This window comes from Ursus arctos, unplaced genomic scaffold (assembly GCF_023065955.2).
Source record: "Ursus arctos isolate Adak ecotype North America unplaced genomic scaffold, UrsArc2.0 scaffold_24, whole genome shotgun sequence".
NCBI lineage: Eukaryota > Metazoa > Chordata > Mammalia > Carnivora > Ursidae > Ursus > Ursus arctos.
Genome location: NW_026622919.1, coordinates 9,455,579 through 9,478,380, shown reverse-complemented (window position 1 = coordinate 9,478,380; position 22,802 = coordinate 9,455,579). Strand labels below are relative to the sequence as shown.

Below are 22,802 nucleotides of genomic sequence, written 5' to 3'. Positions count from 1 at the left end.
AAGAAATAAAAGGAATACAGATTTAAAAAGGAAGAAATAAAACTCTCTTTTCACAGCTCATACCATCTACCTAGAAAATCTCCAGGATTAGCTCAAATTAAGCCACAAAGAGCTATGACTACATTACTTTTACAATGGCAAGAAACGAAAACAAATACAAACACCTGACGTTGCCAAGTGCAATGAGGATAGAGAATAATTGGAATTCTTATGCACTGCTGGTGTGGGTACAAAATGATATGGCACAACATTTTGGCAGTTTCTTATGAACTTAGACATATACCTACATAGGAATCAGTAATCCTGCTTCTAAGTATTTAATCAAGAGAAATGAAAATTTATGATCATTCAAAAACCTGTACATGGATGGTTTTAACAGCTTTACTCCGAAACACCAAAAACTGGAAATAACCTGAATGTCCTTCAACACATGAATGGATTAACAACCTAAGCTACATCCACACAATGGAATATTACTCAGTAATGAAAAAATGACAAGTAGAATGGCATGGATGGCACTATTGACAAGTGGAATGGGATGGATGAATCTCAAATGCATACATTATGTAGTACTAAAAAGCTAATATTATATGATTGCATTTAAATGTTTTTCTGGGAAAAGCAAAACTAAACATAGAAGATATCAGTAGTTGCAAGGGGTTGAGTAGAGAAGGGTTGACTACAAAGAAGTAGCATTAGGGAATTTTTTTGATATATGGAGGCATCATATTTATTGTTTTTGGTGACAATTACATGATTTTTAAATTTTTGTTAATTTTTGTGGAACTACATACCAAAAGAATAAATTTTCATGTATATAAATTTTAAAATAAAATGTCATGTTTCATTATTATCACATCATACTGTCAGTATCTTTTTCTCATCAAAAATAAATACTACATGTGTGGTTGGATTTTGTAATTAACATTCCCACCTTCCTGTGGGAGATCAAATCTAGTCACTGGCTGAATCACGAATTAGAGAGATGATCTGGTTTGCAATCACAATTTTTATGTTCTAAATAAACTAATTTTATATTCCCCAAATTCCTTCCTAAGATGGATGGCTCCAGTAATTCTTCACCCCCCTCATCCCATTTCCAGTAACACTAATAATTTGGGTTTTCCTAAATCAGCCCCGCCCTAAGGCAAAGACAACCTCCTGTGGGGATCAGCTTCTTGGTGGAAGAGGATGTTTCCACCCACCACTGTATACTGACACTTGCTATGCTTCTGGCCATAAATCACTTGATGACATCACATTGTTGCTATAAATCCATGAACAAATAAGCTATCCTTCCATTAGGGAACATAAAACGGTCCATTTTCAGACTCAGTCTGCATACTGTTTATGGGTTGCTTGCTGCTTTCAGGGTTTTTACAAGAGAACATCCACTGTTTCTTTCTGGCGCTACTCCAGACAGCAATGTTAACATTGCCCATTTTCCAAGATATTTGGTGGGAACACTGCATAACAGAGCCACATTTTCCATCAGGGACCTGCACCATACTTTAGTCTCTATTTTCCCAGACAAATTAAACCCACTGTTTTATGAGCTTCTTCAAAGGGGCTACACAGTAGCTCATTTTATTAAGTATGGATCCTGCCACTCAGAAAACCAATCATATGATAACAGAGCCTAGAGCTTGCAGAGTCTAGAACACATTAATTACTACCTCAGAGTCTGACTCTAAATTACTTAACTTCCTTAAGGCAAGTTAGGCCGTGGGCTAGTGTATGACCTTGGAATGGAAAGCAGCATGAGCTCAGATTGGTTACCTGCTAGCTAGGGCGGGGTGGAGAAGTACGGGATCACTAAGCACCAAGCATCAAGAAGGGAGTATATTTTTACATCATTCCTTCCTTCCTTTCTTAATTTGAGCCGGAACATGACGCTCTATATCGTAATTTTCCTTCATGGTTTTAAAGTCAGCACTTTGGTTTGGGACTCGAACCCAGAAGTAAGTTGGAGTGACAATGATTAAGAGGCAAAGAGATTCGGGGGCGCCTGGGTGGCGCAGTCGTTAAGTGTCTGCCTTTGGCTCAGGGCGTGATCCCGGCGTTATGGGATCGAGCCCCACATCAGGCTCCTCCGCTATGAGCCTGCTTCTTCCTCTCCCACTCCCCCTGCTTGTGTTCCCTATCTGGCTGGCTGTCTCTCTGTCAAATAAATAAAAATAAAAATCTTTAAAAAAAAAAGAGGCAAAGAGATTCAGTTTAGCTCAAAGAAAGAGATAATAGGTAGATAGATGATACATAGATGAAGCTACATGTATATCCATTTATAGAAATGTATATCCATTTATAATTACATATATTATAATTTATAGAAATATATATATATATATTTATAGAAACAAAAGTATACAAACAAAGTTTTGAATTGTTACTTATTAGCCCGTTCAGTTATTATTGTTAGGTTATCCAAGCCAATCCCTGGTTTTGGTTTCTCTTGTTTTTGACTCTTTGTCATTGAAATTGAATTACTTAGGTTCAACAGGTTTGGGATGGTTCTTGGATTATGTCTATGGTTCTTGGTTCATTTGCTTAACAAATAGCAATTACAATAACACTCAATAAAATAGGTTAAATTTATTTACGGTATGACAGGCACTATAGTGAGTGTTACCTATGTTTTCTCATTTTAAAACTATAACAACTCTATGGGGCATGCACTGTTGTTATTCCCATCTTGATTAGAAAAATGAGCATCGGAAAATTGGACACCTACCCAAAGTTGTTCAACTTGTAAAAGAGGATTTTGATTTTGAATGCATGTCTAAGTGACTCCAGGGAACATTCTCTTAAAACGATCTAATCCTGACCCATTTACTAGTAATTTAAATAAGATGAGGAGGTATGTTTCTATTTGGTAAATAAAGGACCTCACTATGAAAGAGAGCTATCATGAACCACTTAGAGAATAAAAGCTATCGACCATTTCCCTCCAGAAGGGTCCATAAATGTACTCAAGCCATTTTTCATAATTCTGTCCACTGATTTGAGAGGTTCAAATAGAATCCTGATAATAAGGCAATTTAAAATCTGTATTTGTCTATTTCCTTTCTTGTAAATTCTCACTCTGTATTAGTCAGGGTTCTTCAGAGAAACAGAACCAGAAGGATACGTATATATGAAACTTATTATGATAAGGAACTGGCTCACGTGCTTATGGAGGCTGACAAGTCCCATGATTTGCTGCCTGCAGTCTGGACATCCATGAAAGCCAGTGGTATAGTTCCAGTCTGAGTCCAAAGGCCTGAGAACCGGAGGAGCAGACATGTAAGTCCCCGTCTGCATGTAAAAGACTGATGGCCCCGCTCAAGAAACCAGGCAGGAAGAAAAAGGAATGAGTTCTCCCTTCCTCTACCTTTCGGCTATTCAGGGCCTCACTGGATTGGATAACACCCACCCACACCGGGGAGGGCAATGTGCTTTACCGAGTCCTCTGATTCAAAGGCTCATCTCATCTGTAAACACCTTCACAGAAACACCTGGAAATAATTTTTAATCAGATACCCGGGCATCCTCTGATCTAGTCTAGTTGACACATAAGTGAACTAACACACCCTTATGTCTCAAATGATTTTGCATTTTTGTTGGTTTTATTTGCTCACGGTAGTTTCAAGGCAATTGTGGATCAGAGACATAAAAAGTGGGCAATACGTAACGCACTTCAAAACACAGGCTTCATTGTCAGAGAAACGTACGTTTACATTTATTTTCCCGGGACACCTGGGTGGCTCAGTCAGTAAAGCATCTGACTCTTGGTTTCAGCTCAGATCACGATCTCAGGGTCGTGAAACCGAGCCCTCGGCTGGGCTCCACACTCAGCAAGTCTGCTTGAGACTCTCTCTCTCCCTCTGCACCTCCCCCCTACTCTCTCTCTCTCTCAAATAAAGACTTTTAAAAAATTTATCTCTGATCTTCTTGCTATGGGAATGTGAGCAAATTATTTAAATTCCCCCAAATCCATTTCCCCGTATATAGAGGATTAACCTTATGGATTTTAGTTAGGTTTTAAATAAGATATATTTGAAACCTAGAAAATTCTTTAGCACATACTATAGGTACTCAGTATATGGAGGTAGCTACTGTTGGTCCAAAGTTCAGTGTGGCATAGTACATGTGTGCATGTGTTGTGAACCCCATTCTCCCTCATGAGGATATTAATAAGAATCATATAAAATTTCATGAAATGCATATTCTTTGTGAATTTTCACTGGAAAAACATGGAGCTGTTTCTCTGTTTCTCTGTGCCTTGGGTAGCAATGGTGGTGGTGGTGATATGTGTTTGTGTTGGGGTGGGTACGGGCTTCTTTCCAAATAATTGAGTTAGAAGTACATTGTTCCACATAAATATTCTACCACCAGCAGGAAGAAAAAAAAAAGAAAGAAAAAGAAAAAGAAAAAGAAAGGAAGGAAGGAAGAAACACAGAAAAGAAGAAAGTAAGAAAGCCCTACATAATTAAAAATTGGCAAGATGGACGTGATTTGCAAGTAGAAACATGTTCTTCATGAAGTAAAATTTGAAGAAAAGAATAAGTGTGTGGAAGAAACATGTGAAAAACTGCATCAATAAAATTGCCTTATTTTCAATATCAAATAGTCCATGAAACTAACAACAAGAACAACAAAAAAGATGTGCAGAGAGGAACGGCCAACCAAGAGCACTCAGCTGTGTGGTCACAGCAAATGGAGATTAGGAGACTCACGGGTGACAGCGGCGAGTGGGAACCCCTAGTAGATACAGCGAGAGCTAGATGATGACATCTGATTTTCCCGTCCTGAGGTCCTCACCAAGAATCACCAACTCAACCTGATGCAAAAAACATTTAAAAAATAATAATAACCATACTTTTCTTTTATGCTTTCCAAGTGGACAGAATTCTAAAACCACACCAAGGCAACGATACCATGAATGCTTTAATTCAAGTGGAGACTCTTCTATAGGCAAAGAGCACTCAATATTTTATCACCGTATTTACCACTACATAGGTATATTTCTGGGGCTCCGGAAGAACTGTCCCGTATCCAGCTTTAAATTAAGATTTCATTGGGACAGGTAATTCCTGTCAAGTGTCCATCCTTAAATTAAGATTGATGTCATTGCCTTTGGAGGGGCGTTTTCAATTTCTGTGGACAGAAGTGACTGGTCAGGGTACTGGAGAAATTGGAATGTCTGTTGGTAGTTCATCAAACATCCGCCAGCCTAAATATGACCCAAATTGTGTTTTCTTATTGAGGCTTCATTTTGGCTTAAGTTGTGTTCCAAGACCTCGGTCTTTCGACAGGAGAGCTCTCGATGCCAAGTATCAGCAAGGAAACATAATTATTACTAAAATTGAAGCAGGTACTATTAAATCTTTTCATTTCAATTTGGAAATATAAGATGAAGAGTTTAATATTAACTCAATCAGTCAGTTTAAATTAGGTCACAGTGTATTACAGTTAATAGCATTAAGATCACTAATACAGCTCCTTGAAAAACAAGTGAAGTATTATAGTTAGTCCAAGTAGACATATTCTACAACGATTTGATTATATTTATATGTTTTCTTGCAAACTCCAGGGGTATTTCTCAAGATTTTTTAGGTGTCAACATATGGTTTCAATTTCTCTGAAATATATAGCTTAGCTTGTTCTCAGAGCAAATGCTGCCAAACAGGACTTGTAAATGTATCTTGAGGTAAAACTTAACATCTCGTCCTTTCCTATAGGGCTCCTTGACTAATGCCTGCATAACCACCTCAGATGGAAAATCACATCATTACCCAAATGAGGTTTTCTCAACTGAAAAGGGAAACAGGTTTGCCTTTCTTATGTACACTATAATCTAAACTATAACTGAATTTTTGCCCATCAAGAAGATAAAAATATAGGCATGCTTAGGTACTTCATAATTGCCAGTTACGATCAATTTCGTGACAATTCAAACTAAAGTGATCAGGCTACCAACATTAGTAAAACAGAATATTTTAGGTAGAAGGCATCTTTAAATCGTCTTAAACTTCCCTGGTCTGCTGTTGCTCCAACCACAGAAAAAAAGGACAATTTTTTTAAAAGGCTGCATTTGATTTCTAATAAAAATATTGCCAGAAACTGTGATAATGCTCTATTTCCTGATGGAGCAAATATTTGTATAGAATTGTTTAACTTTAAGGTACATTTCAAATTCACTATTTGTGCATTTGCTTAATGCACATTCAAAAGTTTTCTGTTTCTCTTTTGTTTGTGTGTATATATGCACATATATATATGTGTGTGTGTGTCTATATAATGTGTGTATGGGTCTTTTTTTTTTAAATGAAACTCTAGGATGTAAATTTAAAAATTCAGTTTGACATTTGTATGTTTTGTCTGTATTATAACCCAGATCCAGGTAGTGTATGAATCCATTTTTATTCCTAATACTTTGTTGTAGACATTTTCTTATGCTAGAAATTCTCAAGGAACATGGAGGGGGCTGGTTTCAGTGCTTTGGTGCAGCACCGAACCCTAATACGTGTGTACCCTCTGCTGATAAAGATGCAACACGGTTCATATACGGAAAATGTTTTAAACTTCTGTGTTTATATTTAGGTAACAAGAAGACACAATCGGTGAGCAGAGGGGGGATTTTGTCTACGAAATTGTCTCCTAAGTTCCAAATGATTATCTTGAAGTCATAAACGATCCAGCAGTCCATTAAACCGTATCTCTCAATTACTCACGATTTCCACGCTTGGCCACCTTCACACTATTACTGTTTTGTCTCATACCAAAGGTGTTTATAAAGTACATATACAGAGACAGACTAAATAGAACGGGACAATGGTGTGCTTCAGTGAGAACAGAGCGTGTTCGGCGCATTTCCCTCACCAACACTAGGAACACGTTGTAGGAAGATTAAGACTCCAGGTACTTTTATTAGTTTAGTACCTTCTTTCTTTTGATTATAAAAAATAAAAAGGTTATGTGTAGAAAATGTTTAAAAACACAGGTAAGCGAAGACAGTGAAATTAAAACTTGCCTAAGTCACTCCACAGAGATGTGTAACCACTTGTGTTTCCGTCCTCTTAAAAAATAGGCCTATAACCTACAGAATTTCTTTAAAATATAAAGATGGATCAGAAGCATCTTTCTTTCCACTAAACACTTTTCAGTGTGGGGGTTTGGGTTTTTTGTTTTGTTTCCAGCATTGTGTTAAAGTGATTAGAGCTATTACATTTCTGGAACACACCAAATTATATTTACAAAAACTATTGGACTTTTAAGTTATTTTCTGTCTTTTAGGTACTTTCCTTGTTTTTAAAAACTCAAGAAAAGAATACCATTTATTGAATTTTTTATAATGTGTCCAACACGGTGCTTAGTGCCCTGCATGAATAATTTAGTCCAGAGGTAGCAAACTATATTCTGTAGCCAGACCTCGCCCATTGACTGTTTTTTCAAATAAACTTTTATTGGGACAAGGCCACACCCATTTGCTTATATATTGTCTACAGTTGCTTTTCCACTACAATGACAGAGTTGAGTAGTTACAACAAACACCATATGGCAGACAAAGCCTAAACTATTTATGTGCTAGCCTCTGACCAAGTTCAACAGAACCTTCTATAATAATGGAAATGCTTTGTAACTGCCATTTCCAACATGGTGGCCACATTCTATATGAGAGTACTGAGCATTTGAGATGTGGCTGGTGTGACTGAGGAAATGAATCTCTACTCTTTAATTTTGATTCATTTAAATTAAATTTAAACAGTCATATGTGACTAGTGGCCACTGTACTGGATATAACAAATTTAGAAGCCTTGGTCTGAAATATTGCAAAGCCCGTTCTCATAATGCATGACTTCTGAGAAGGCTGAAGATTTAGGACCTCGAAATTTCGTAACTAAATCTTTTGGCATTGTTACTATTTTAGTGTTAAATTTTTGTTAATTTAGCAATATGTGGCAGTTATCAAAACTGTTCTTATTTTAACAATGGAAGTTATTTGGGGGGCCTGCGTGGCTCGGTTGATTGAGCGTCCAACTCTTGATTTGGGCTCATGAGCTCAGGGTCATGAGATAGAGCCCTGCATCAGGATCCGTGCTTAGCATGGAGTCTGCTTGAGATGCTCTTTCCCTCACCCTCTGCCCCTCCCTCCACTCATACTCTCCCTTTCTATCTTTCTCTCTCTCTAAAATAAATAAATAAAATCTTTTTTAAAAAAAGCAATAAAAGTTTCTTAAAATAATTCCATGACAGGTTCCACAGAAATAAGAATATTTTCCCCTGAACAAAATCAGAAAGTTGTACTTTGCAACACAAATAAAATGTTCTTCTGTTGCTCCTGGTTAACCCTATTCAATTATTTAATAGAATAACCCAAGCACAAAGAGAAAGATAAGATCCCCAAATCCCCAAGTTTCTTGTGAAATAACCAAGCATAGAAATGGAGGGGACTTTAGCCATTCTCTTCATGAAACCATGGAAACCATTTTACAAGAAAAAAATTATTTTATTCTTAGATTCAGTTATTTATATGATCAAAAAGGGACTTCTTTTGTGTTTTGTTGTTGTTGTTGTTATTGCTGTTTATTTCTTTCTTCTCTTAGATTCAGTTAACTTGTTAGGAGAAGGTGGAAGCATGCGAGTAAATAGCTGTTTTCTCCTCAGCAATCAGCCACATTGACTTCTGTGACCCTAAGCATTTTTGCCTTCATAGCTCCCTTCTTTCATTAAATAAAGAAGCAGAGAAAGGAAGGAAGAGAATGAGCAAAGAGGGAGGGGAAGAGATGGAAAGAGAAGGAGGTAGAAATCATATTTTAAAACTGCATTGGTGGGCGCCTGGGTGGCCCAGTCAGTTAAGCATTTGCCTTAGGCTCAGGTCATGATCTCAGAGCTCTGGGATTGAGCCCAGCAGTCAGAGAGCTCAGCAGGGGGTCTGCTTCTCCCTCTCCTCTCCAGTTGTGCTCCCTCTTACTATGTCTGTCTCTTTCTCTCTCAAAGAGATAAACAAAATCTTCAAAAATAAATAAATACATAACAAAACTTCATTGGTGTGAAAATAAATGTATTAGTATTAGATATTAAAGCTTTTATTTGACCTTAAAGTACAGTGTGTTTTTTCTGATTTTAAAATAATTTAAAACACTTTTTTGAGCCCCTCAACTTATTAGAGGTCCTGGTACCTTGTCTCTGATGCTTTCCATGAGCAATGGGTAACATTAAGTATGAATGGCCTTTGGTGGCTGGATTTTAGGAGTAGTGCTCCAGAGGGGACTCCAACCCCCCAAAATCTTTCCTGTTACTAGTAATGTATTCCTTTGGAATAACAATTAATTTATCCTTTAAACTGAAAATATTTTAATTTTTTTTAAAAGATTTTATTTATTTATTCGACAGAGATAGAGACAGCCAGCGAGAGAGGGAACACAAGCAGGGGGAGTGGGAGAGGAAGAAGCAGGCTCGCAGCGGAGGAGCCTGATGTGGGGCTCGATCCCATAACGCTGGGACCACGCCCTGAGCCGAAGGCAGACGCTTAACCGCTGTGCCACCCAGGTGCCCCCTGAAAATATTTTAAAAAGTTAGATAACCAACGGAAATTAACAAATTAGGATTCACAGTAATTAGTGCATAATTTTATGGCGTTGTTTCCAGAGAACAGCGATGGGGAGAAATGCATTCAATGGAGGTTGGGTTGAGGCAGACAAGGGTGGGGACTATTAGGAAGGGGTGACTTTTTTTTTTTTTTTTTTTGAGAGAGAGAGGGAGAGGGAGAGCACCAGAGAGAGATCGAGGTGGGGGGAGGGGCAGAGGGAGAGAGAAAATCTCAAGCAGGCTCCGTGTCCAGCACAGATCACCAGCAGGGGGTGGGGGGTGGGGTGGGGGGGTGGGGGGGCGGCTCAATCTCACAATCCTGAGATCATGACGTGGGCCAAAATCAAGAGTTGGTCACTCAACTGACTGAACCACCCAAGCACCCCAGGAAAAGGTGCTTTTATGAGCAAATCTACTGAGTACATTTGCTTCCTTCCACACCTAGAAGCACACTTATAGCTCTTTTCTTTTTTTCAAGATTTTATTTACTTATATGACAGAGAGAGACGGCCAGCGAGAGAGGGAACACAAGCAGGTGGAGTGGGCGAGGAAGAAGCAGGCTCCTAGCGGAGGAGCCTGATGCAGATCTCGATCCCAGAACGCCAGGATCACGCCCTGAGCAGAAGGCAGACGCTTAACGACTGCGCCACCCAGGTGCCCCTATAGCTCTTTTTGACACTTAAGAAGCAACTGTCGAATTCTAAAGAAACTGAGCTATGCAGGCATGGCCCCCTCAGGTGCCAGAGCAGGGCTGGAATTTGGGTTTGAATTCCGGTTCTTTCACTTCACAGCTGTGTGACTTGGGCACATTTACCAGACCTTGTGGGGCCTGTGTTTTCATCTGTGAAATGGGGATTATGGTCCCTCGGGGCATTTGACTGTCAAGAGGGGTCCATGAGGCAACTAATGAGGGCCCTTAGGAAAGTGTCTGGGACATAGCACGCACTGCTTAACTGTTGGCTCTGGTGAATGCAACTCTCTAGTGGTAGATGCATGAACTCAAGGAGGCCTTGACCTTGAAGAGCTCATGTCCACGGCATGGATCTGGTCTGCCTCATGTGCTGACTTCAACTGAGAATTCTGAGGTTTTTATTCAAGTTTGGAGAAAGAGAGTATCCAGTGTGCAGAAGAGGGCATTATCGTAAGTATCACACATTTTCATGCCTGTTCTAATAAGATGAAGGAAAAACAAAATCAACATTTTAATGAGTTATTTTTACAAGCTCATGATCTCCCTTAGAACGTAAGTGCATGGCCTAATGTAACTTAATACTCTTTCATTCATAAGGTTCATGTATTCGAGTAACTCGCAGTGAACATCAGACAAAAATTTGTTTCATTTTTGACATATTTTCTTCCCCCAAAAAACCACAGTGTTCTTTCATTTCATAAAAAGGAATAGAGAAATTGTAAAGAAGACGTTAAAAAAAAAAGACAATAATTAAGAAGTGACAATTGTATTTTGGAAGACGGACCTGCTTTTGTTAGAGGCATCTATTTCTTACTTGGCTCTCTCAAGTTCTGTTCGTCACGTATTTCGCTGCAAAAATACTTGGCTGTATAATGATTTGAAAGCCTGTTTCTGTTTGCTTCAATCTGCCACAAGCAAACGGAGGCAAACAAATGCTTGGTAAATGAAGAATGATCAAAACGGCCTAATACATCAGCCTAGCCAATAACAAATGTGCTCTCTGGGTAGCCATTTACAAAATTACTGACAATGCAAACCATGATCAGAAAAACAAATCTGTAAGGTACAATTCTTTTAACTGAAATTAATCATACATAAATCTGTTGAGTTACCTGGCCTTGAATATATGCACATCTTTATCAATCCTCATGTACATCTCCGTATTTCATTTCCAAATAGGTAAACATCTGGGGGAACTATATCCTTCTCAGTGCACTTGAGTTATAGCAAAGAGCTTGACTTTTGGTTGTTTTTTTTTTTTTTAATCCTCTTTCATTAAAAAAAACACACACACATTGAAAATGGAAAATTCTTACCACAAAATTAATATTTATACAAATGGATTTTCTCCATATATAACTAAACAGTCCAATAAATCATTTGAAACTTAAAATGTATTCTTTAACTCCAACAACTACATTCCCCATTCAAAATTTACAATTTGTAGCTAATTTGTTAGTAGTATTTCTCCTAGTTTAGCAAAATAATAGAAACATAACATTTACTTTACCCGTAAGATACAGAGATATTAGAATCAGACTCTGATTTCTATTAAATGCAGTTAATAATTTAAGAGTTATTTTGGGAAATAGTATGTGTTAGATGGATTTTTAGAGATAAAGTTAACTAGATGTGGTCTTTGGAGCCTTAATTAGCAGAATATAGTTATAAAGTATGTCCCTTGTTTGATGTACCAGAACCAAAGTGTAGAAACACTTTAACAGATTGTCATACAAATTAGCTCCGTTTAAAACTGTTTTCATTACTTTCTTCTGATTTTCTAGTTTGTAGACATCCCAAAAGAGCAGAGAAAAGCAGGGGACAGAATGTGTATAATTTCAATCTGAAGTCAAATACTGTTAACATTTAAGCATATTTCTTTTTTAAGTAATATACTCATTTTGATTTTACATAATCAGTATTACACTGTATATAATTCCCATCACGCTTTAATTTCCTTAACTCTGTAACATAAGCAATTTCTTATGTCATCTAAACCAACACATGAAAATGAGCTTTGAAAATTGGACTCTAATGGCCATCTATAATTCCAATGGTCTGTAACAGGAGTCAGCCGATGTTTTTCATAAAAGGCCAGAGAGTCAAGGTGTTTGGCCTTGGGAACCAGTGGTCTTTTCCCCAACTACTCAGCTCAGCTCCTGCAAGTCAGAAGTGGACTGACTATCGGCAAACAACTGGATGTGACTGTGTTTCCAATACAACTATTTTTATGGTTACCGAATTTTGAATTTCAAAAAATAGGCACATGTCACAAAATACGATTCTTCTTTTTATGCTTTTCCCCAGCCATTTAAAGATATAAAAACTACTCTTAACTCCTAGGCAAAAACGAACAGGAGGCCAGCTGAATTTAGCACGAGGATCTTAGTTTAATGATCCTTGGTCCAGAGCTCCTTTACCTTGCAATATCCCTGAGTCTTTCCTAGGGCAGCTATGACTTTGTTTACCTATTTTGTTTCCATACTGGGACCTTTTATAATATTTGAGAAGAGTGCCAGCAGTTACTTGACTTTTAATGGAAGCATTTAACCAACTGGAGGATTTTGTTGTAAAGGGCTTCTAGAAAGTAATTCTAAATGTGGCATCTCCCAGAGTCTAAATCCAAGCTGATGTAGAGATGGAAACATTTTCCTCAACCCTCTTAGGGTTGGTTCCTGGCTGGGTGTAAAAATTAAACTGACAAAGACAGGTTAACAGTAGAAAAGCATACACATTTTTTAATATAAGTTTTATGGGACCTGGAGCCTTCATAAGGCAATGAAGACCCCAAAAAACAGTAAGACCCGTGCATTTTAAATGACAGGTGTGATGAGTGGACAGTTCTGGAGAAATAGGATAGGTTAAGGAGTATGAGGTGATGGTAGTAAACTGGGAAAACCTAGTGAGGCCCATTTGTGAGGATTCTTCTTGAGATCCCTTTGTTCTCAGAGAAGGATGCTCCTTTCCTGTGGCTAGAGGGTGGCACCTCTCTCATGAGTGTTTTATGACCTGCTTCAGGACAGAAAAGCAAGCAGGCAAGGGGGTCAGAGTAACCTGCCTGCTTCTGCCATTTCTTCCAACACCTTCAACTTGAAATAGTCAATAGGCCAAGATGCCGTATCTTGGGGTAGCATATCCTGAACCCCCTTCCTGATTTATGGACATTTGAAAGAGTTTGCTTTCTTACCAGTAACCATAATTTGTTATTGTTCTTTCAAATGATTATTTTCAAAATGGTGACAGGTGATAAAAAAATAAGATATTCCGCCATTTGTGAAAAATATTTTTTAAACTTAGGGAAAAGGAAAATTTAGATTACTGTGGGAGAAAATCAACAAGGGTACCGTGAATAAGCCTTTCTTTCAAAACATCAGGTCTGAGAGCATTCTAACGTGGGCAGGGAGGGCAGAATCTTCTCTAGGGCTTCAGCAGGTGGTGCCTTATGGTGGCAATTTTCTGGAATAGTTGGTCAAGGATGGTTCTAGAAGAAGGGGAAATTGTTCCTATGAATTAGCAGCCATTGTTTGGACAATTTGGATTTTTTTTTTTTTTTTTTTTTTTTTAGATTTTATTTATTTGAGAGTGAGAGAGAGAACACACATGATCAGGGGAAAGGGCAGAGGGAGAAGCAGACTCCCTGCTGAGCAGGGAGCCTGATGAGGGGCTTGATCTCAGGACCCTGGGATCATGACCTGAGCTGAAGGCAGCCTCTTAACCACTGAGCCACCCAGGTGTCCCGACAATTTGGATTTTATTAAGAAGGGCAAGGAGGAAGAGCTAGGAGCTACTGTCATGTGTAAGAGGGGGTGAGGACGAATGACTGGGGCTAGGGGGGACACCCAGGATGCTATACACTGCACGGGTATTTAAATTAGAACTAAACCTTTATAATAAACCATTTGCTAGAGTCTGTATCACTTTTTTTCCCCCTATTTCCACTATGGTAAAAACAATATTATTGTGCTGGCTTAATTACTATAAGAATGTTATTATTAAATTATCTATTGATTATATATAATAAAATATTATATTAGGTGGATGGGGTGAATTCAGCTGCAAATTGATCAGATCCCTGATGCAGAAATGGGTCATTAAAAATTCTCAAATAATGCTCGGGATAAGCAATATTCAACTCCTTATTTTCCCCAGAGCAAATAACAACGACAATATAACAATATTAGCTTTCCTAGAATGAATGATGACCACGTGAGAGGAACATTATCTTGCCATAGATCACGAGCTAGGTATTATAATCTTTTTTTTTAAAGATTTTATTTATTTATTTGACAGAGAGACAGCCAGCGAGAGAGGGAACACAAGCAGGGGGAGTGGGAGAGGAAGAAGCAGGCTCCCAGCGGAGCAGGACCTTGGGATCATGCCCTGAGTTGAAGGCAGACCTTTAATGACTGAGCCACCCAGGCACCCTGGTATTATAATCTTGATTTTAAAAATGAGGATGCCAAAACGTAGAGATTTTAAGCAATGTATATCACATAGTCAATGGAAGTGAGCATTTGATCTTGGGTAGTCTCAACCCTACTATATTCTTAACTATTAGGTCACAGAGACAAAAGTCAATTATTCAACATGTGACTTAAAACTACTTATAGATCATATCTGCAGAATTCATTCTCTGGCTAAATTTTATTTCTAGGGAAGTAACTGGCAAACATACATATGATAGAGACCGTTTCTCAGTGTATTTAAAGATTGCTTTAGAGATTTTACCAGGCAATTTCACTGGCCCCTGCCATATGCCCAAAAGTGTAGCATTCAACCTTATTAGAAAATCTGTCCTTAAGAGAAGATTCATAGGGAGAACCCACAGTCACTGTTCTTTTTCCTCCGGTATTAGGAGCCAAACTCTAACACGTTCTTTTAGATTTCCTAAAAGGAAGGGGGAAAAAATTACCCAGGAGAGTACATTGAGACAACACAATTTGCATATCTTAACAGCCTCCCATGGTGCCCCGCAAACGGAGAACAGTTGAAGGATATAGAGTTCCTTTTACACAGCATCACCAGCGGAAATGCCCAGTGATGTTAATTTGAAACAGAATGAGACAGCTACACTGAGGTGCCTTGAGGAAGTAGACAAAGAGAGCCTTCTCTGGAGCACGAGGTGCTGACAGTGTGGGTGAGTCCATCCTGTGCAGCTGATGGAAGGAATGGCACATCCTTAAATCTCAACACCTGGATAGAGCTTGGGAGATTTTGAAAGCAAGCTAGACAGACGGTTTCTCATAATGACAACGGCATCTGCAGCTGGCTCACTTAGAATCAGAGTTTAAAAAAAAAAAAAAATCTTTTTTTAGAAAGGCTCATTTATCAATGCAAACAAAGTTAAGCTACTTAATAAATCCTTTCTAAGTCCCCATGTTGGGTAGACCTATTTTTGCCTTCAGGCTCTTTCTGGGGGCTCGGAAGTTCTTGGTTGTCATCAACCTGCTTTAATCCCAAGTACAGCCTGTGAGAACAGAGAAGCATCCATTCATATTTAAACCAGTTGAACAATCCTTGTAGAATTTGATTTTCTATTTGTTTTCCCCATTAAAAATATCATCTCCCCTCAATCCATATGGAGTTCAAAATGGAATTCATTGGGAATTTCCTGGGTTAGCATTTGATAAGGCACATGACCTGTCTACTTTTCTGTGACCACGACACCAACCTCAATCTCTCTGCTTTCCCAAATAATCAGTTTCAGTGTATCTATTAAACTGTCTGGAAGATGAGCCTGTGAATGCACTGGCTCAGCGGAAAAGAAAAATACTCTTCCTCCGTGATGAAAGGCGTCCCGGGGAGGCAGTACAGGAGAGGAAACTCACGACTTCAAGCATGATCTGGTTTTCTCTAACCTGTAGAGCAGTGACACACAGCCTCTTACTGCACAGAACTGACGTGAGGTTAAACAGAACGAGAACGACAGAAAACCGCCGTGTAAGTGCACAGTGCAAGACCATTTATTACAAAATAATTTATTATTCAGTTTCAAATACACTGCCTTGGACGCCACCTTGAAACCTTTTTAGAACAAAGTGAGATAAGAATAAATAATGAATAGAACATAGTTCCCTCTGGCTGTATCACGAATTCCTAGCCTACATAATTTATGTACATTGAAAGACTAAAGAAAAAAAAAGAAAGAAAACAGAAAATGTCTGGGTCTCACCCTGGAAGCCCTTCGAACTTGTTTTAGGATTAAGCGATATGCCTGTGGAATGAATAGTCACACAGAAAAAAACATCTCTAGAAAATGGAACATCAGCGTCAGAGGCAATGAAATTCTTCAGAGAAAAGGAGTATCTCTGAGAGACCCAGCAATCCTGGAAGACGAGTCTGCACCTGAAAGTAGGATGTAACGTGTGTTGACCAGGAGGGACTGGGGAGAAGTCCGGAAGAGAAATCTTCATGAGATAAGACTTCGTAATCATGCCCTACGTGTGTGAGATAAAAGTGCCAATTACACCCTTATGATTTATTTGATTTTGTTCTGTTTCTACCGAAAGGACACTTTTGTTTTTTTCCAGCTTCGCTGAGAGATACAATTGACATATAACATTATGTTAAGCTGAAGGTGTACAAGGCGTTGATCTGATACACCTATATGTTGCAAGATGAGGATAACCCTGGGACGCCTGGGTGGCTCAGTCTGTTAAGCATATGCCTTTGGCTTAGATCATGATCCCAAGGTCCTGGGATGCAGGACTGGGCTCCGTGCTTGGCACAGAGCCTGCTTCTCCCTCTTCCTCTGCTGGTCCCCCTGCTTGCACTTGCTCTCTCTCTTTATTTCTCTGTCAAATAAATAAATAAAATCTTAAAAAAAAAAAAAGATCATGATAACCCTGTTGTTAGTGAACACCCCCATCATTACCCTTCTTTTCTGAGATGCTACCATTTAATATCTACCCTCAAAAGGCCACTCTTAAACCATTTACGCATATGAACAAATTTAAAAGCTGGTGAAAACACTACATGCTCAAATGTGAAAGGGAACACCAGCTCACGGCCAAGCGTCGGTGCAGAGTGAGGCTTTGATTTTGACTGTCCTTCCCATGCTACCAGCTTGGTGGGAAACTGTACCAGGTCCTCAAGAGTCTCCTGCTTTCTCGGGGATGCTCTAGTAGCCCCTTCCATGTGTGGCAATGAAATGCCTTCCTGGAGCCCAGCCAACATCTGCTCAGAGAACGAAGTCACAGCACAAATGAGGGTCGCCGAATGACTTGGAAAGTACTTAGGATCTTTGTATAACCTAAGAGTTTAAATTTAACAATTAGGACAAAACAGTTCTGGGGGCTGGCACCGAAAAAAATAATTAAAAGGTAAAAAGCGTTAGTAGGCTGTGAATTAGACAAAATTACGTTGCCACATCTCCGGCTAAAATCGAATCTTGGAATTACCGTGGGGCAAAAAGTGAAGACATTATCATTTAATTGCCTGGGTAAAAGAAAATGCCACAGCACGGGGAAAAAAGAACTTCACCAAATAAGGATTAGATTAAAACCGGGGGCCATCACCCACTGCTTCAGTGGCTCCTGTGAGCTCCAACAGCTTTCGAATTGCTTAAATAGTTAGCAAGGTGACTGTAACATTGACCAGCAAATGACATAAATCCAGAATTAATTATAAAGGCTTACATAAGCAAAAAGAAAGGGGTTCCCTGGATCCAGGTTTATTGTGAGATGTCAGCATAATGAAATTTTAATCAGTTTGTTTATTTAAGGAAGAATTAATTGCATATCATATTGCAGAAAATATAGTGCAGTTGTAAAGGTACGTGACTTCAGACCCTTACGTAAGTGGATCACTTGTATCTTAATTTTCTTAGACAATTTATATGGTTTTGGGGTTTTATCAGGCCTGTGCTCAGCTTGTCACATTGACTAAAATTAAGCAATGCTTATGAGATCTTTCAAGGGACTGCTTTCATTTTTTTAGGGAAAAAAATGTCCCGTCTTTCCCATCCCCATGCCTCCTGAAATGTCATTCTCCCATCTAATTTGGAGTAAGTTATTTATGGATTGTTTTTAATTTATGAAGTGGTGAGGGGAGCCATAGTTAGCTGGATGCCCCCGTGAAGTTCCACAGATCAGTGGTGAAGCCATCCATTTACCAATTGACTTTTAACCTTCTCTAGCTGACAAAACATGATTTATTTTCATGCAAAGAAAAGGAGCGAAACTTTTGAATATAACCGGGTTTTTGTGTGCAACCTGAGTATATTGCCCCTGAAAATCAACCATTTCTTAGAAATACAGAATGGATCAGAGCTAGTGCTTGCCACAGAAGAAACCATAGGGCATTGGTGTTCAAAGTCAGAATACCTACCTTTATTGTGCTTTGGGAAGATAATTTCCAGATCGGTTTCCATCTGTGGAATAACTGTCTTACATACACGTTATAGACTGCAATAGTACTAAGATTTTCTTTGCTACCAAAATGTATTCCCCTCTAAATTTATCCTGGAATTTAGTATAAGTAACACTAAAATGGAAACAGGATAGAGTAAAAGAGTTTTGCTTCAGGAGAACAGAATTCTATATATGACATTAGTCATTACATGAATTATTATTTGAGTGAAGATTTATTGGAACCTCCAAATCCACCCACCATTGCCCCCAATGGTGCTTTGTCAGGAGCCCAAGCCTACATGCATTAGCGCATTTCCTTGAGCGCTTCGTAGGGGCCAGGCACTGTTGTTAAGTGCTTTGGGAGGACTATTTTCTTGTCTGTCCTCATGGTAACTTTAGGAGTTAGGCATTATTATTATCCAAATTATAAAGAAGAAGAAACTGAGGCCTGAACAGTCAAATAGCACTGTGCGGTTACAACTGCCACGAACTGGTACACTCTACTACTCATGTTTTTTTATTTTCTCTATTTTAGGATGCTTTCCCATCTTGGAACCTCAGGAACCCGAGGAGGAAAGAGATGAACCTGCAAGGTTAGCTAATTCTTAGCGCTAGCTATCAACTTGCCCGTGAGCACACCTTTGATACGCAAACCAACCAATTCTGAGTTCAATCACCTTCTTTATCAAATTCTCACTTACCAAGCTATTGTTCCTTCTGCTTTCAATCACCCCAGGGCCAGGTTTGGAATAACCTGAGACCACCTCCACAGGCCAGAGCTTGCCAAAAGTTTTCCAACTATCCGATCCTAAACCTGTTCAGCTGCTTACCCTGCCTCGCCCCTTCCTTCCTGCTAAAACCACAATCAAGGCTCTAGTCCATGCTTTCCCTATACCCCATCTGCCTCCCGACTGCTTTCCCCTGTGGACCTGAGGGGCCAAGGGCAGGCTGCCCCCAAATGGGCCACTTCATCATGAAAATTATTTTGAGTTAAAAAGCAATCAAAACCCAGCAGACTTAGGAAAAGCACTTAACTTGCCCCTCAACTGCCTAATAGAATTTACATAGAAGACCTGCTTCAAGGACAGAGCTGTCACCATGGACAACTACATTAGGATGCCAGCTAGGTAGGGCAGATAGGGAGGGAGCTAACAAGGCCTGTCTGAGCAAAGCCCTCTCTTTGTCCAATTGTTTCCGAGTGGCCCAGCAAACATTTGTATACCAAACATTACTCTTTTTCATCTTCCTGTAAATTGCATTCCTTTCTTTGCAAGTCCCAAACCCCCACCCCCTCCTCCTTAGTTCAGGATGACATATGTCCCTCATTGTGCCTGATTGTCTTTGGAATCTCCATGTCTGTGTGGATTCTCTGTATGCTATTAAATTTGATTTCCTTCTGTTAATCCATCTTATGTTAATAGGCATTCTCGGTCCAGCTAGAAGGACCTTGAGGGGACAGAAAATTCTTGCTCCCCGACAGTCTATGTAGCATGGCTCCTGTTCCCTCCTCTGGGGAACTGTGAGTAACTATCTTTTCAGTGATAATAGTCTCCTGATCTGTTGGCCTCACCATATCCGATTACAAATAAAATCCAAGGCACGTTATAAAACATGGGCCAAGGGTTAAGCCAGAGTCGTTTGACTGCTAAACACCCCCTGACTGTTTTCCAAGCCCAAGGGTCATCTTCTTCTTCCTCATTATTTTCAATTTTAAAATAATTAAAGCTTTACAGGAAGTCACAAAGAAACGTACAGGGAGATCTTACGAGCCTTCCACCCAGCTCCACCAACGTCTGTTCCTTGTGTAACAGAATTCAGTATCACAACTAAGAAACTGACATTGGTACAATCCACGGAACATATGTTGGACTCACTCATGTGTATGTGTGTGTAGCTCTGTGTAATTTTATCACGTGTCGGCTCTCTAGCTACCACCGCAATGGAGGTACTCAATTATAGCATCACCGCAAAGCTCTGTGCCGTGAACCATTTATAGCCACACCTACCCTCCCCATCCCTGACCCCAGGCAACAACTAATCCATTCTTCATCTCTATAATATGTTATTTCACAAACGTTGTATACATGGAATCATGTGGCATATATCCTAAGATTAGCGCTTTTTTGTTGTCGTTGTTGTTGTTGTTCAGAACTATCTCCTTAAGGTTAATACAAGTTCTTGCACTAACTCCTTTTTATTGCTCAGTAGGATTCAATAGGATGGGTTTAACAGTTTGTTTAGCCACTCATCCGCTGAAGGACATCTGGCTAGTTTCCGGAGTAAGGCTGCTATGAATAAAGCTATGATCATTTATGCACAAGTTTCTGTATGATACATCGATGGCTTCCAGTGCAACCCACTTCCTGACATGCTCTCACCCTTGTGTTGTCCTCTCCCCTTGCATATGGGCTAGCCCAGTGAATCATATTAACCAGTAGAAGGTGGCAGAAGTGACACTGTGCCAGTTCTGAGCCTAAGCCTTAGGAAGATTTTGCTCTTGCCCTTTTGGAAGTTAACTACCCTGAGAACCCAGTCCTATAAGGAAACCCAAGCTAACCACACCGAGAGGCTTGGGGAGGAAGACTCATGAAATCCAGGCAGAAGTGTGAACCAAGGCTAGTGGCCAACCCATACATCTGCGTTCCAGCAAACAATCATCATCAACCTTCCAGCCATGGGAGTTAGCCTGCTTGGGAGTGTAGCCTTAGCCACCCTCCAACCCCGCCCCCGCCTGTGCCATCGAAGCACATGAGCTCTGCTTGCAAAGCACTGACTGGATGGCAGAATCATGGCAAAGAAATAAAATGGGTATTATTTGAAGTCCCTGAGTTTTTAGTAAGTTTGTCTTACCAAAAACTAAGCATAACAATACATTATTAGAGAAGAAATGCAGATCCTTGTATAACTAGGTCCTGGATGCATGTTAGTTTTTCATTAATATGCTAAAATTCCAGGATATTATTCTAAGTAAATATAGTTGTCAACTATACACATCTAAATAGGTAATACACAACAAGGCATATTTTATATAGCGTAAACCTCTACAGTATTTGGATATTCTAGAAATGCTTCGGATCTGGAGTCACAGATCTACAATCAATCCACAGCTCTATCGCTGACACTCTGAAATATCACAAGCCATGGACAACTGTTAGGATCAGATAAAAGAACTGATATAAGGTTATTTTGTAGGCTGTGAAACATTAAACAAAGAGAAGGTATTTATAGTGGCTCACAATCATTCAGTTGTTGATTGATAACAGGGTACAAAGAAAACACAGGTGTTGATCATAGTTTAAAGAACACTGAATTTAACCCACCATCACGTTTATTATCAAACTCTCATCGTATGTTCAGACATTATATGGAGTATACTCTGATAATTTCATGAATTTATGTAGAAACCCATGACTTTTTTTTTTTTTTAAGATTTTATGTATTTATTTAACAGAGATAGAGACAGCCAGCGAGAGAGGGAACACAAGCAGGGGGAGTGGGAGAGGAAGAAGCAGGCTCACAGTGGAGGAGCCTGATGTGGGGCTCGATCCCGTAACGCCGGGATCACGCCCTGAGCCGAAGGCAGACGCTTAACTGCTGTGCCACCCAGGCACCCCGAAACCCATGACTTTTAATAAACTGAACATACACTTAACTTCACACGAAAACAGAAGTGACTAGTAATAATGTAGCTAATTGGAATTAGACAAAGACTCACTTTTCACTTTATTTTCATAATTTTACATAACGACTATCACAGCAGCGAGGAGAAAAGGATAATTAAGCTCACTTGCTCAAATACTTCTATCAATGAGTTTCTATTATCTTCTATTATCTTTTCCTGCCCCCCCCCAAAAAAAAACCAACTGTGACTAGAGAGCATCTGATGTGGGGGCAGACATACACTTTTCAAATTTGTTTCTGAGCTATTTTTGGCTTTCTTTCGTCATTGAGTCCAAATTAAGTGTTGGTTAATGTGGTTACATTTCAGTGGAGCTACTAAAATAAGGTTACATAGAGCAGAAAATGGAAATAAAAGTTTACAACAAGCTTCATTCTGTTTTCTTTCTTTGAAGCTCAGTGGAAAGTATGAGAGCATTGCACATTCAAGGCTTTGCATATTATTAAACTAAAAAAAATTATAAAGAACATGACAAGCTGAAAGGAAAAAGCAGCACAAGCCAGTACAAATT

At 39.3% G+C, this 22,802-nt stretch overlaps 1 long non-coding RNA gene across 1 annotated transcript in view; it reads right to left on the bottom strand.

The window, feature by feature from the left end:
- Nucleotides 1–4,689: 4,689 nt before the first annotated feature.
- LOC130544744 (uncharacterized) overlaps nt 4,690–22,802 on the bottom strand; it is a 181,824-nt gene continuing 163,711 nt past the window's right edge. The window contains exon 4 of the long non-coding RNA XR_008961287.1: nt 4,690–4,819. This is a non-coding gene — a long non-coding RNA (uncharacterized LOC130544744). The remainder of the gene's footprint in view (nt 4,820–22,802) is intronic.